The sequence below is a fragment of the Gavialis gangeticus genome, unplaced genomic scaffold (genome assembly GCF_001723915.1).
Source record: "Gavialis gangeticus isolate Ggan-Ray unplaced genomic scaffold, GavGan_comp1, whole genome shotgun sequence".
Taxonomy (NCBI): Eukaryota; Metazoa; Chordata; order Crocodylia; family Gavialidae; genus Gavialis; species Gavialis gangeticus.
In genome coordinates, this window is record NW_017729024.1 from 138,571,436 (window position 1) to 138,577,862 (window position 6,427).

At 40.1% G+C, this 6,427-nt stretch overlaps 1 protein-coding gene across 1 annotated transcript in view; it reads right to left on the bottom strand.

Moving 5' to 3' along the window:
* The window catches only part of IPO11 (importin 11), a 350,536-nt gene that overhangs the window by 191,809 nt on the left and 152,300 nt on the right, over positions 1-6,427 (bottom strand). The window lies entirely within an intron of this gene.

Consider the following 6,427-nt stretch of genomic DNA (forward strand, 5'->3'; position numbering starts at 1 on the left):
AACTACTTCACAGTTAGGGCGGCTAGGAGCTGGAACCAACTTCCAAGGGAAGTGGTGCTGGCCCCTACCCTGGGGGTCTTTAAGAAGAGGCTGGATGCCTACCTGGCTGGACTCATTTGAGTCCCGTTTCTCTTTTTGGGGTTTTTTGTTGTTCTCCCGCCCTGGCGGGGGGTCGGGCTAGAAGATCTACTAGGTCCCTTCCGACCCTTAATCTATGAATCTATGAATCTACAAAGGACAGATCTTCTGCAAGTTATCCAATCTCAGATATGGATCTAGGGAATCCTTTTGATTTGGGGAGGATTCTGGCAATCGATGCAGAGGAATCTGCGATATCAAAACAGATTTTGAGTGATAAGGCTTATATCCATCACCAAAGGTAACCTGAGGACCCAAGCCCAGTAGACCCGTCAGAAAGGTCAGATAAGAATCCTGAAAACAAATCAGATAGAAACTAAAAGGCCTGAGGAACCATTTACAATCAAAAGCTCTTCTTTGCAGGAACAATCAATGAACTCCCTTGTGCTGCTTGTTCAACAAAAACTATCTTTCTAACAACCAACTGTGTCCTCACTTAACTGCAGTTCCTCATCATGGACCCTGGCCCTGGGAACCAAAAAAGAATTGGTTCAAGCACTCCCACAAGTGAGGCAAGCACACTGCAGACTTGGAGCAACTCCAGGCTATTGATGACTATTGAACTCATGTTTAGGTGAGAAGGGAAAGCAGAAAAGTGAAAATGTCCCCAGCCACAGGTCACCCAACCTCTGGGACCTCCAAAGCATGAATGTGAGCACTTCCCTTCCCCACTAGAGGAACACTGGGCCAGATATTTACTTCCACCCCCTGGTGTCAGAACCACAACACTTCACACAATTGTGAACTGGTTCATAGTCACTGCCTTTTGAAATGATTCTGTTGTTAAATGTGTCTGCAACCTGTCCCACAACAATTATGAACCAGTTTCCAAAACAGTAGATTAGAACTGTTCAATTGTTATGCTTGTCTACACTGCAAGAAGTAATTTCCATAGGTGGTGGCAACTGTGGCAGACCAGTAAGGGGGACTCCTGCGTTGAGCCAACCATCTCACTGTGCCCAACCACCTTCCAGGCTCCGAGTGCCTCCCTGAGGGCGCCTCATGTCTGGCCGACCCCCTTCCTGGAGCACACCCACTAGCCTGGGGGTAACACTGCCACCACCCAGGGATGGGCTTTATTCTGGCTCTGTGCACCCTGGGAAACACAGGCCTAGTAGCCCTCAAGGGTACTTGACTCACTTCAAGCACTTAGGGTGCTTCTCTCAGTTGGAAGCAGAAGTAGTGGTCTCCCTTAGTCAGCCAAAACAAGGGGACCCCAAGGCATAATCTAAACCCACACCCAATAAGTCTCCCCCGCTAGGTACAAAGGAGAACTTTACTGGTTGCAAGGGGTATGGTTGCAATAGGGTACAAGGTAGAGCAATATCAGAGAAATCCCACAGAGCAAACTGGCATGTCTGGGTAGCCTTTGATCATGCATCTCAGTAACTGCAAGCTCTATATCTAGTTAGATCTCAGGTAGCTCACTCACAAGTATCATCTAGAGGCAGGTGGAGATTCCCTCTGGAGGCAGGCAGTTCCTTGATCATGAGTTTGGAGAGAGAGAGAGAGAGGGAGCGAGCAAGTTTCAGATGGTTCAGCTCTTCTCTCTCTCTCTGAGTCTTCCCCATGGCTGCTGCCTCATCCTCCTGGGCAGTCCTTAACTTATATAGCCCTTATGACCTCATTTACCTGGTCCAATGGAGGCCAGCACCTGTTGGCTGTCAGCCAACCAATTTGAAATGCATCACTAGCTGTTGGGCAGACTGGCAGTTCCTAGCTCCCCAGGGAGTCCAAGCCCCTCATCCAGGTATGTGATGCCAGTCACATAGGCAGAGGGAGCAGGTTTCCCCCCCCTCCCTCAGGAATGTATCCAGCTCAGGTTACCTAAAGAGACAGGTTGAGGTGTGTACCCTCTGTAGGGCCCATCTTAACCAAACTGTCACAGGGCAGAGTTTTGGGGGAGAAACAGAGGTGGCTTTCTGCTACTAGACCAGAATCAGAGTGAGCCCTAGAATAGGAATTTGAGCCCTGAGCTCTATAATTTGGCTACAGCTTGAATGATTCATTGAACAGCAGAGAGAACTTTAGACAGACAGGCAAAGTACAAGAGTACTGGTTCTGAGAGCACAGTAAAATCATTCTGCACTGTAACAGACATGGAGACTGGCAGAGAAAATTACATTGCCAAACAGCAAGAATGGGTAGTGCTCAGATTTCAATTTATACCACATGAAAGAAAACAGGCCTAGATCTTGGAGCCAGAGAGGAGTTCAGCACCAGAGTCCCCAAGAATAACTGCATGGCTATTTCTTTGCCAAGGATGCTTTTCTTGTGCATTCTGATCCTCCAGTGAGTGCAACCGATTGAGTTTGACATCACCCCCAGATCACTTAGGCTGGAACTTGTACGAAGTTCAACAATATCCTTGTAGGGCAGTGGGAGGGACCTCCAGTCCTGGAAGGTAGATACCATGGACTTATGCAGAGGATAGAGATGGAGGTCTGATTCCACATTCTTTCATGGCCCAGGATGAATATGAATATAATTTACATCTCCCTACACAGAATTCTCCTAGGTGTTATAAATATTTACTGTGGGTAGTGGAGGCAAGGCAAAAGGTGACATACAGATAAGCATCTATGAATTTGTGTCTTCAATTTAAAGAAAAATCTAGTATTAGTGACATCTCTGAACACAATTTTCAAAATAATCAAAATTTATAACCACTTCAATATCCATTTTGTAGTTAAATTATGAAAGGCACTACTTTGCTTACTACATCAGAGTCACCATTTTACTAATATGTTTTAGCAGGTCTAGTCTAATGCAGTTTTCACAGACCAAATCCAATTATAAGCAGCACCTGGCAAGGAGCCTCCTGTCTTTAGAAGTTATTTTTAAAAATGCTCCGATTTTGGAGCTCATGGTCCCTAAAGCTTCAACAGATAAATGAGGAACTGCAATAGTATTTACCCTGCTTTTAAGAGTTTATTACAAGAACGGGTGATGGGAAGGAAACTCTTACGATGGACTCGGTGTCCAACTTTAACCTCATTTTGAACTTCTCATGAAAAGTTTGTCTAAATATAATATAAATAAAAATCTCCAGAGAGTTTTTGTTCATGCCACAAACACTGTCAATTAGAGATGTGAGTTTTCCAGAAAAAATTTCCAATGCCCTAAATAGAGCATGATCTGATTTAGCATGTTTATTTGACTTGTATTTAGTAAACAGAACTAAAAAAGTACCCCCATGTTAATTTTATGTCCCTATAGCTGCAAGTATTTGAACTGAAATATTTGATTAGGAAAAGAGTTAAATACAGCACACTTAATGTGGTTTAAATGTTATATTCAAACAAATTCAAAGCTTTATGTGGAAAAAAATAATTTGTATTGGAATATTTGTAAAAATGTAAAGACAATGCACAATAGCATGTACTGCTCTTACACTGTGTGTTTCAACTTAAGGGAAAAAACAAAGACACAAAACTGTTGACATTAATTCTAGCACATACAAAGAACTGTGCACGATAATGCTGTGCTTTGGTTTTGATTTGACCTGCACAGCCCATTAGGTGAATTCAGAACTTGATTTTTGGTTTGGATTAATATGCGAGTGTATTTACCCTCCTGTTTACAAATCAATAAAATATATATGTACTCCCTCACACACTTCCTAGGATTAATCACCTGAAAAACAATAATTACAACTTTGAAACTGCCAAGCTTGCCTAATATTGTGTTGGCATCCATTCATTGTTACTAATGAACTTTATGGAACAATGAATTTTTAAAATGGAAAATTTCCCATGGAAAAATAAAGCACTGGAAAAGTTTCCGCCCTGTATGTCTACCTTCAATTAAAGTTTAAGGCAGGAAAAAAAGAGTTCAAATGACAATGACAAGATCTTTGTATTACTAGAGTATTTGGCTATAACAGTAATTACTACTGAGATACGTATTGCTCAAACCTACTGACATCACAAATTTTATGTGCAATATTGTTGCAAATACTGTCGACAATATTTTAGTTTTGAATATCAATACCCAAGGCCTTGTGGGATCCATGAAGCACATAAAGGAAGTCTTTCTTTTATGGACACTTTCTCTGTTGTTCCAATGTCCTAGAATTGGTTTAAATCAGCACAGCCCACACTTTTTGACAGGCATGCCACAACTTAGTCCTCCACCCTTCCCAAGTGCCACTCTAATCCTCTTCACTTGCCCAATCTGCTACTTTGTTTTCTGCTCCCTGCCTGATGTGCTATTCTGTTTCTGCTTCTTGCCCTACCTGCTGCTGTGTTACCTGTCCCTGATCTGCCATGTGCTACACAGAGGCTGCCTGAGCCGTTTGTGGCAGTCATGCTGTAGGTTGGCACCCCAGCTCTAAATCAACTGAAATGTTTCAGGGAACTCCAGGACTGAGGGCTTATGAGTCTTCTTCGTAATTTCAGGTCACACCTTTGTTCACTATTTCCAGCAGCTTGTCTCCTCCAAATTTTTTTTGTTTCTCCATTTGCAATGCTGCAGGGCAGCAAGTCTGAATTAATTTCTATTCCATGATCGGATTTTTTTTGCACATGCTGTTTATTTTTCTGATAGCTAAATTACAAAATTGAAAATAATAAATTAGCCTATCAGAGCTGCCACGAGACAGGTCTCTTCTGTTCTAGTTTTAAAAATGCAAAGAAATCATACTAAGTAAATATTACAGACCAAGTCTATGGCAATCTTTGACGGAAGTGTAGTTTAAGAATCTATCTACTATACTGTTTGTTATTATCAGTATAATATAATCATTTTCAGCTTGCAGGATAAAAATAATTAGCCCTCTTGCTCCTCTTGAAATACTAACCTTCACTTTAATGATTTACAGAATAACAAAACAAAATCTTGACAAACATGCAAGTACTTGCAATGCATTGAAAAGTATCAGTGCAGCTTTGCCTAATGTCATAAACTAAGCCAGTCAATCAAATAAATATGTTAAGGTAGTTTTTGTTCCAAATCCAATTCTTCCAAAGAGAAACATCAGTATCATTTATGATAAAGCCTTAAAATGAAACTGCAGATTTCTTAACACTTCAATACCACTTTAGCAGAGTATGCTCGGGTATCATCCACACTGGTTAAAACCCTATATGTAGCACAGGTGGAAAACCTGAGACACATACAGGCAATCTCAGAATTTAGAGTAAGTGGAAAGGACAACTATATAAATTATAACCATTTGTGCAGAGCTATGCTCCTGAAGCAAAGTCAGGCCTTCCTAGCCTACTGCCCTCCCCAGATGCTAGATCAGCATAGAAGATGAACAACAAGAAGCTAAAAGCTTCTGAAAGTGATGTGTAAATCTGGAGTTCAAAACTGAACATTCCACAAAATGTTGGCTTTTTCCCTGAAGCTCAATTTTGCCAATCAGTGTTCTGACACACAAAGAAGGATCACATGACAGGGACTATGTTGAACATGCCGACTACTGTAAGGAACAGCTCTCATTAGCCTTTAGAGTTGCAATAAAACAGGAAGACTGAAATTAACGTAGGAAATACAAATAATTAAGAAATGTTAATTCATTATTTTTTTACGACTAAAAAATTTTCCTCTGAAAAAATCCATTTGCTATAGTAATTAATCCAACAGCCTCCTAAAGCACAAAATGTGCTCAAAAATTAAAGGACAGGTATCTACATGACAAAAAAACCCCACTGCAATATTTGAGACGTCCCAAAGAGGTGGGAAACAAAATAAAGAAAATCCATTTCCTAAAAATTGAAAATCATAGTGTTTTATCAGTACTTAATATTTTATTGACAATCATGAAAACCTATTGTATCCAATTTCATTACTGCCTGATAAAATACATGTATTAAAACACACATATTAAAGGGAAATATGTGAAATACACATATTAAACGTAATTGGAAAACTTGCTACCTGTTGATAATTTTGAATGGAAAGTTAAATTATGAGTAGGAAACAAGGTTATAATTTCAGCTGGCAGACTGAATATTCAAATATTCCCTCTATGCAAAACCCGTACAATTATTTTAGTACTGAACTGTGATGGAATTTCATAAAAATCAGAAAGGTATAGTTTATATAGAGCAGAGTGATATCCATTGCAGCTGATTTTTTTGAAAAAGTAAGTTGGCAGCTACAGGAATTAATCCTATCAAGTAAGGAGTCAGCTTCTACATATCATCAGTGTATTCTACAATTTAAACAGCATTAATATAGTATGCATAAACATGGGTATATTTAAAGTATTTTCTAAATACATGACCTAACCACAATGGAAATGTTTCATGAAACACATGCCATAAAAACAGACCAACGGGGG